The sequence below is a fragment of the Convolutriloba macropyga genome, unplaced genomic scaffold (genome assembly GCF_964194025.1).
Source record: "Convolutriloba macropyga unplaced genomic scaffold, txConMacr16.3 SCAFFOLD_1329, whole genome shotgun sequence".
Taxonomy (NCBI): Eukaryota; Metazoa; Xenacoelomorpha; order Acoela; family Convolutidae; genus Convolutriloba; species Convolutriloba macropyga.
Window position 1 is genome coordinate 24,200 of NW_027453132.1, and position 10,529 is coordinate 34,728.

The window sequence follows — 10,529 nt, forward strand, 5'->3', positions numbered from 1 at the left end:
AACACCATATAGCTAGTTTTTGAGCGCGAAATTTGACAACGTATACAGTACTCTTTTCGTATACCACCTAGATCAAAAATTCTTTGCCCCTCAGTCTCTACTCGGACAGTGACACTCCTCCTTAGACCCTCAATTCATTTGAATAAGTCCTTGACTAGGTTCAAAAGCGATTTATGTTGAAACACCATATAGCTAGTTTTTGAGCGCGAAATTTGACAACGTATAGAGTACTTTTTTCGTATACCACCTAGGTCAAAAATTCTTTGCCCCTCAGACTGTACTCGGACCGTAACACTCCTCCTTAGACCCTCAATTCATTTGAATAAGTCCTTGACTAGGTTCAAAGCGATTTATGTTGAAACACCATATAGCTAGTTTTTGAGCGCGAAATTTGACAACGTATAGAGTACTTTTTTCGTACACCACCTAGGCCAAAAATTCTTTGCCCCTCAGACTGTACTCGGACAGTGACACTCCTCCTTAGACCCTCAATTCATTTGAATAAGTCCTTGACTAGGTTCAAAAGCGATTTATGTTGAAACACCATATAGCTAGTTTTTGAGCGCGAAATTTGACAACGTATAGAGTACTTTTTTCGTTTACCACCTAAGTCAAAAATTCTTTGCCCCTCAGACTGTACTCGGACAGTGACACTCCTCCTTAGACCCTCAATTCATTTGAATAAGTCCTTGACTAGGTTCAAAAGCGATTTATGTTGAAACACCATATAGCTAGTTTTTGAGCGCGAAATTTGACAACGTATAGAGTACTTTTTTCGTATACCACCTAGGTCAAAAATTCTTTGCCCCTCAGACTGTACTCGGACAGTGATACTCCTCCTTAGACCCTCAATTCATTTGAATAAGTCCTTGACTAGGTTCAAAAGCGATTTATGTTGAAACACCATATAGCTAGTTTTTGAGCGCGAAATTTGACAACGTATAGAGTACTTTTTTCGTATACCACCTAGGTCAAAAATTCTTTGCCCCTCAGACTGTACTCGGACAGTTACACTCCTTCTTAGACCCTCAATTCATTTGAATAAGTCCTTGACTAGGTTCAAAAGCGATTTATGTTGAAACACCATATAGCTAGTTTTTGAGCGCGAAATTTGACAACGTATAGAGTACTTTTTTCGTATACCACCTAGGTCAAAAATTCTTTACCCCTCAGACTGCACTTGGACAGTGACACTCCTCCTTAGACCCTCAATTCATTTGAATAAGTCCTTGACTAGGTTCAAAAGCGATTTATGTTGAAACACCATATAGCTAGTTTTTGAGCGCGAAAATTGACAACGTATAGAGTACTTTTTTCTTATACCACCTAGGTCAAAAATTCTTTGCCCCTCAGACTGTACTCGGACAGTGACACTCCTCCTTAGACCCTCAATTCATTTGAATAAGTCCTTGACAAGGTTCAAAAGCGATTTATGTTGAAACACCATATAGCTAGTTTTTGAGCGCGAAATTTGACAACGTATAGAGTACTTTTTTCGTATACCACCTAGGTCAAAAATTCTTTGCCCCTCACACTGTACTCGGACAGTGACACTCCTCCTTAGACCCTCAATTCATTTGAATAAGTCCTTGACTAGGTTCAAAAGCGATTTATGTTGAAACACCATATAGCTAGTTTTTGAGCGCGAAATTTGACAACGTATAGAGTACTTTTTTCGTATACCACCTAGGTCAAAAATTCTTCGCCCCTCAGACTGTACTCGGACAGTTACACTCCTCCTTAGACCCTCAATTCATTTGAATAAGTCCTTGACTAGGTTCAAAAGCGATTTATGTTGAAACACCATATAGCTAGTTTTTGAGCGCGAAATTTGACAACGTATAGAGTACTTTCTTCGTATACCACCTAGGCCAAAAATTCTTTGCCCCTCAGACTGTACTCGGACAGTGACACTCCTCCTTAGACCCTCAATTCATTTGAATAAGTCCTTGACTAGGTTCAAAAGCGATTTATGTTGAAACACCATATAGATAGTTTTTGAGCGCGAAATTTGACAACGTATAGAGTACTTTTTTCGTATATCACCTAGGTCAAAAATTCTTTGCCCCTCAGACTGTACTCGGACAGTGACACTCCTCCTTGGACCCTCAATTCATTTGAATAAGTCCTTGACTAGGTTCAAAAGCGATTTATGTTGAAACACCATATAGCTAGTTTTTGAGCGCGAAATTTGACAACGTATAGAGTACTCTTTTCGTATACCACCTAGGTCAAAAATTCTTTGCCCCTCAGACTGTACTCGGACAGTGACACTCCTCCTTAGACCCTCAATTCATTTGAATAAGTCCTTGACTAGGTTCAAAAGCGATTTATGTTGAAACACCATATAGCTAGTTTTTGAGCGCGAAATTTGACAACGTGTAGAGTACTTTTTTTCGTATACCACCTAGGCCAAAAATTCTTTGCCCCTCAGACTGTACTCGGACAGTGACACTCCTCCTTAGACCCTCAATCCATTTGAATAAGTCCTTGACAAGGTTCAAAAGCGATTTATGTTGAAACACCATATAGCTAGTTTTTGAGCGCGAAATTTGACAACGTATAGAGTACTTTTTTCGTATACCACCTAGGTCAAAAATTTTTTGCCCCTCAGACAGTACTCGGACCGTGACACTCCTCCTTAGACCCTCAATTCATTTGAATAAGTCCTTGACTAGGTTCAAAAGCGATTTATGTTGAAACACCATACAGCTAGTTTTTGAGCGCGAAATTTGACAACGTATAGAGTACTTTTTTCGTATACCACCTAGGTCAAAAATTCTTTGCCCCTCAGACTGTACTCTGACAGTGACACTCCTCCTTAGACCCTCAATTCATTTGAATAAGTCCTTGACTAGGTTCAAAAGCGATTTATGTTGAAACACCATATAGCTAGTTTTTGAGCGCGAAATTTGACAACGTATAGAGTACTTTTTTCGTATACCACCTAGGTCAAAAATTCTTTTCCCCTCAGACTGTACTCGGACAGTGACACTCCTCCTTAGACCCTCAATTCATTTGAATAAGTCCTTGACAAGGTTCAAAAGCGATTTATGTTGAAACACCATATAGCTAGTTTTTGAGCGCGAAATTTGACAACGTGTAGAGTACTTTTTTCGTATACCACCTAGGTCAAAACCTCTTTGCCCCTCAGACTGTACTCGGACAGTGACACTCCTCCTTAGACACTCAATTCATTTGAATAAGTCCTTGACTATGTTCAAAAGCGATTTATGTTGAAACACCATATAGCTAGTTTTTAAGCGCGAAATTTGACAACGTATAGAGTACTTTTTTCGTATACCACCTAGGTCAAAAATTCTTTGCCCCTCAGACTGTACTCAGAGAGTGACACTCCTCCTTAGACCCTCAATTCATTTGAATAAGTCCTTGACAAGGTTCAAAAGCGATTTATGTTGAAACACCATATAGCTAGTTTTTGAGCGCGAAATTTGACAACGCATAGAGTACTTTTTTCGTATACCACCTAGGTCAAAAATTCTTTGCCCTTCAGACTGTACTCGGACAGTGACACTCCTCCTTAGACCCTCAATTCATTTGAATAAGTCCTTGACTAGGTTCAAAAGCGATTTATGTTGAAACACCATATAGCTAGTTTTTAAGCGCGAAATTTGACAACGTATAGAGTACTTTTTTCGTATACCACCTAAGTCAAAAATTCTTTGCCCCTCAGACTGTACTTGGACAGTGACACTCCTCCTTAGACCCTCAATTCATTTGAATAAGTCCTTGACTAGGTTCAAAAGCGATTTATGTTGAAACACCATATAGTAATCTGACAACGTATCAAGTACTTTTGTATATCGTCTATCGCTTTCAAAGTCCTCTTCAATGAAAGCTTTTACGAGTGCTACTAGTACCACTACTATAACTATAACAACAGCAACTACTACTACTACTACTACAACTACGACTCTTACTACGACTACTACTACGACTACTACTACGACTACTACTACTACTACTACTACGTAGCACTACTACGAGTACTACTACTGCACCAGACCGACTACACCAGACCAGACCAGACTAACAGACCACAAACCAGACCATAGACCATCGACCTACTTCAGATTTAGCGGTACCCGCTACTACTGCACCAGACGCAACTAAAAAATATGCCTCTGAAGCTAAAATAGGCATATTTTCCAATTATGGAGTATTATTTGAGGTTATAACTCAGGTTTATTGATGTCTGGAATTCGCTGTTGTAAGGAAAGGATGTTGCAGCAATTACAATGAATTTACAATCAATCCGAAATAATGAAATGCTTCAATATGGAAGTTTATAAACTGGTCATCAAGGTACTGTTTCTCTCCTCAGGAGCTCAATCTGGGGTCAACTTTCCTGGCCAATTTCTCAAAAACGGCTGAACAAAAACAAACGCCCTTAGTACCGTTTGTAGCACAGCTTGAGACACGCGTCATATTAAAAAATGAGCCCAATCGGTGCATTTTTCAAGAAGTTATAGCAAAAATAAGGTACCGTACCAAGTGCCCTTGGAGGAGAGAAACACCACCTTCAGAGCTAAAATTGAACATCTAAACATCACAAAACGCTATATAAAGTATACATATTCTGAATCTACGTTAGATGAGCAATTCAAAACACTAATTTTGTCACCTGAAGTAACAAAATTTCAAGCTTTAAAACGGGTACCCAGTACAGGTACCCTGCTTCACCTGGTGAAAATTGGGGCACCTATCCTGGCCAATTTCTCAAAAACGGCCGAACGAAACGGAACGAGACCTATATCAAAACAAAGCTTAGCTCAAGCTGGGTCTAACAAAAAAAAATCATCAAAATCGGTTTACTCTACAACGAGTTATTCCAAAGTAAAGGCACCGTACCAAATGACCAAAAAGCAAGGGTACTGTGGCTGCAGAGCCAAAATTGACCATCTAAACCTGCAAAAACGCTATATAAAGTATACATATTCGGAATCTACGTTAGACGGGCTATTCAGAACACTAATTTTGTAACCTGAAGTAACAAAATTCAAAGCTTCAAAACTGGTGCCGGATGGTGTCATCCGCTTCTGGGGCTAAAACGGAGGGCAAGTTTACTGGCCAATTTCTCAAAAACGGCTGAACGAAACGGAACGAGACCTATATCAAATCAAAGCTTAGCTCAAGCTGGGTCTAACAAAAAAAAATCATCGAAATCGGTTCACTCTACAACAAGTTATTCCAAAGTAAAGGTACCCTACCAAATGACCCAAAAAGCGAGGTGACCTGATTTCAGAGCCAAATTTGACTATCATAATTCCGTAAAACGCTATAGAAAATATATATGGGGATACTCCCCAATAACTGAGGATTCTAAAACACTAACATTTATTCCGCAAATCAGCTGTTATGTTGTACCGAAATTTGGGTCACCCAGAATAGCCCAAAAATACGACTTTTTTCAAATTTAAACATTAATAACTTTTTGATGAGACCGATTTGAGAAACCATCCAAATTCTGCAAGCAAGAGGGGTTCAGTGCCGACAAAACGCGACCACTCTCGTTTAATTTAGTCCAGTACTTTAGCAGATATTAACAAAATACTGTCTTGTACCCCATTTTTTGGGCTAAAACCGAAGCCCAAAATCTCTGGAACTGACGTAAAACAACGTGAAACAGAGTTGCCGGCGTATTTGTGGGTGTAATTCTGGTCCACTTCCACGTTCTAGCTCACGGCAAACCTTCATCGTGAGGTGGGAAAAAATTTTCCACCTCCCCATGAAGGTTATGATGTTTTGTGTGTTTTGACATAAAACAACATCCACAGAAATTTGATGAAATCGTGAAAAGAGAAAAAAATTGTTGAATTAACCCGATTATTTGATACAATTAGCTTCAACAACTTAAATAGTGTCTAGAAAACACAAAACGCAAGCCGAAAAACTGGTTCAATTGCGCAAAACACCACTCAGACATGAAAATTGAGAAGAGATTGGCCAAAATCGAGGTTCGGCGCATACAGGGCTAAAGTTGACCTTCTCAACTCGATAAAACCATCTAAAAAATCTATATGGAAACACTCCCCACTATCTGAGGAAACTAATGAACCCATATATGTATGGTTACTCGGGTATTGTGGGGTACAGAAACTTGGGTGGACACCAAGATGACCCAAAAATCCTACTTTTCTTAAATTTGTCCTTGAATAACTTCTAGACCAGGGCGTGTCAGTGTAATTACTACTCATCAAAAGCAAGGGGTGTCTCCTACAGACCAAATGAGCCGTTATAGGTACAATATTGTCAATGCACGACGATACAGTTGTTCAATTAAGCAAAACACCACTCAGCCCAAAATTTGAGTACGGATTCGTTTTTCCGCATTCATCATTGAATAACAGTTCTAAAGAATATTTTTTGAGACTATCACTAGCCATTCCAGAGAAGAACGTCTTAATAGCAACAGATCAAGCCAATAATCATTCGTTTTGACCAAAAATTCATTGAGAAATTCGAAAAAGTACAAAACATTAAGTTCCTTTCTCAATGTGATAAAAACAAGTTCTTTCCTCCAGTTTTCTGATTAAGCCGACGTAAGGAATCTGTCAACACTGTATACAAGGAGAGTTCAGGAACAACAAAATGCGCAAATGGCCGTCCCATTTAGTACAGTACTTTTTGAGAAATCGTCAAACACATGAAGCGTACCTCCGTCTTCTAGACCCCAAATTCTCTCAAAATTATGCAAAACGACTAAAAACGGTACCAATCGGACACTTCAAAACATAATAAAAGTCCACTGAGTAGTTACTGAACATCCAAGACACCCACTGCGAAGTGAGAAAAAATTCTAGAAGCCAGGCTATTTTGTGTGTTTTGTTAGAAAAAAAAGACAAAAGACCTCTAACTAGAAATTCTTGATTTCGCAAAGAATGAAAAATTGATGATTTCCCAAAAGCTAAGTTTTGGAAAACTTCAGGGACTGAAACCAAGCCAAAACAACACAATTTGCAAGCAACAATAACCAAATTAGATGAAGAACTATATCAGAACTGAAAAACAATTAAAAAATATTTTTTAAAAAAATTTTTAAGGTTTACAGCTTAATAGCTTTCTGTGCAGGCCAATTTAGACACAAATTCAAGACCGCAGACATTTGATAAGCTTACAGTAAAAAAAATGCGACTATGATTGGCCAATTTGGCAATGTAGTTCAGGAAAAATTGTCAGAAACAAAAAGCGTGCCCTCAAATATGTAAATTTTTTTTTCATTTTTCCAAAGTTAAACATTAATATCTTTTTGATTAGGGCAACTTGATAAACCAATGAACACTGAAAGCAATGGAAGTTTAGGATCAGCAAAACGCAACAATGCCCGTACTATTTGGTACAGTAGTTTCGAAGAAATCATAAAACACATGAAGCGAACCCCGAATTCTGGGCTAATAAGAGACCCCCAAATTCTCGCAAAATTATGCAAAACGACTAAAAATTGTGCCACTCGGACACTTCTGAACGCAATTCCAGTCCATTTTGTAGTTACTGAACACCCAAGATCTCCACTAAGGAGTGGGAAAAAATTCCCACCTCGCCCTAAAGGCCAGGTTGTTTTATGTGTTTTGATAAAAAAGACCTCTAACAAGAATTTCATGATTTCGCAAAGAATGAAAAATTGATGATTTCCCAAAAACTAACTTTCGAAAAACGTAAGAAACCAAAACAAAGCCAAAAAAACACAATTTGTTAGCAACAATAACCAATTAAGATGAAAAACTACATCAGAACTGAAATCCAATTAAAATATATTTTTTTTAATTTTTAAGATTTACAGCTTACTAACGTCCTGAGCAGGCCAATTTAGATACCAAATGAAGACAACAAACACCGGAAAAACCTACATTCAACACAATGACACTATGTTTGGCCAAATTGGCAGAGTAGATCAAGAAAAATTGTCAGAAACAATAAGCGAGCCCAAAAAAAATTAAGGTTTACTTCAACTTTTTCAAGTTTAAACATTGGTAACTTCTTTTTAAAGCCGAGTTGGGAAACCAACTAAACACTGCAAACAAAGTCATTCAGTGTTCATAAAAAAAACAATGGCCGTTCAATTTGGTACTGTAGTTTTGGAGAAATTGTCAAACACATGAAGCGTACCCGCGAATTTTGGGCTAATGGGAGACACCAACTTCTCAAACAATTGAGCAGAACGGCTAAAAACGGTGCAACGTGGACAATTCTGAACGTAATTCAAGTCCACTTAGTAGTTATGAACACCCAAGACCACTACTGTGAACTGGGAGAAAATTCCCACCTCGCCCTTGAGGCTGGTGTCTTTTGTGTGATTTGACAAAAAAAGATTTGGAACAAGAATTATTAAAAGCACCACAGAACTGAAATGCCATTTTTTGAAACAGTTTTTTTCTTTCTATGAGATGACTTTAAGATTGGTTGAACGAACTAATATATCATTTTTACAATTAGTTTGTTGCGGTACATTGCAAAATATCAGAAATAAAAAACTCCGAATGTTGCTTTCTCTTTGTCCCAAAAAGAAGCATTACCTAGCATAAGATCAAAAACGAAGTTAATGTTTGATTTACCAGAAAGCCAAGGTTGATTTTCTGACATCAAGATTGAACAATAAATCGAATGAAAGAAGAACAAAAGATGAATTTTCAAAAACACATCGATTTTTCTTAATGAAAACACTTCAAGGACATTAACACTAACAGCTATCAACTGAAGGCATCATGGGTTAATTTAAATCTCCTTAGGAAGATAATTAGACTTCAAATTAATTGGAATTTTTTTTACTACAAAAAAACATGCTAAATTACGGACAGGATCAGTAAGAAAAAGTCCCAACTGTTTGTTTCTCTAAAAATAATTTGTTTTAATGAAAGATAAGAGAAATATTGAAATATTTCTCTTTTTATTAGATAAATTGAACTTTAAAAAGACGGATTTGATTGCCTCGAGTAATTTCTATTTATTTGTCGGAAAGTTGTATGTGAATTCAAAATCTTGCAAGAATCTTGCAAGATTCTTGCAAGATTTCACATTCAAAAGGCGTTGACGAAAAAAGTCATTTATTTTCAGTTTTGCTGATCAAGAATTCTGATATAAGTCATGATATTTGGTTTTCAATTAGTTTTAGCTACCAAAAACACATAAATATTTTTTCCAGAATTCAAAATCTTGCAAGATTCTTGCAAGATTCTTGCAAGATTTTGAATCCTGGCTATTTTTTTTTTTCATTGAATTAGGCTTCGTAACTTGTTCAGTAAACAAAAACTTGCTTCAAAGATGTTTCCTAAAACACTTGTACCCAGATTTATTTTTTGGCCTTGATTGATATCTTGCAAGATTCTTGCAAGAATCTTGCAAGTTTTGAATCATCTTGCAAGATTCTTGCAAGATTTGAATCCGCTCATCACTAGGGCAGGGTTGCCAAATAGAAGTACTCGCTCAGATTCATAATCAGAAGCGTCCAAACCCAAACAAAACACATCCAGAACAAAACTACCTATGACGAAACGCGTCAGTACAATAACCATTAATGATCAAAACTATTCACACAATAATCATCAAAAGGCCTTAGACAGCGTTAGAAGTCAATTAATGAGCTCTCTGGCATAGATAACTGTGAGAATATCAAGGAACTTTGTTTGTTCTTTTCAATTCTTATATTAGCGGAAAAAATCAAAAGTAAATAATAGCAAATAAACCACAAAAAGTAAACGAAAAAATAATCCAATAAGGGTTTATTAATGCAAAAAAGTGCGAATATACAATTGAGAAAATGATTTTACGGTTTATAGATTGTTATTTTTTTAAAGAAAAGTGAAAAGTACAACCTAACAATAAATTACAATTTTCTCTGCAAAAAGTCTACTCTAATGTATTGTTGAAGAGTAGAAAGTGGCAAAACCAAAGGAAAACAGGTAGACTGGAATGAAATTTAGCAGGATTCTATATTATTTGCTGGCGTTTGCAATTTTGGTTTTATTGGACTAAGAATTGGAGTTATATCTAATATTTAACACTTTTGTGGTCAATTTTGCAAACGCAAGCAAACTCGACATTAGTTTTTAACTATGAATATAGGCCAACAAGAGCGTGAAAACCATTTGCTAATACAAGCGGGGAAATCAAAAATTTTCCAGTTCAAACATAATCATTACGCTACAAACGTTCTATGAACATCAATATGGAAATTAATTGTTTAGCTCAACAAATTGTCGATGAAGACCACTATCTTGTGCAATAACAAGTTTCTGATTTTTTTTCTCAAACTGGCCAGCATTCAAACAACTGAGCAACAAGTCATTCTAGTGTCTGAGATTCTTTTTTGCGATGAAATTGAATTTCTTTATTATATATCTTTTTTTCAAAACTTTTCAAATTAAAAGAAAACACCCAGTGTTTTACCTCTTTCAAATGATATGTCTTGAAGTCAATTGCAATTGAAAGTTTTAAATAAAGAATTTTTATACAGTGATTTTTCAAATTCTTTCAAATAAGTCAGGCAACTCAAGTGGCTTCTGTTGCCGCAG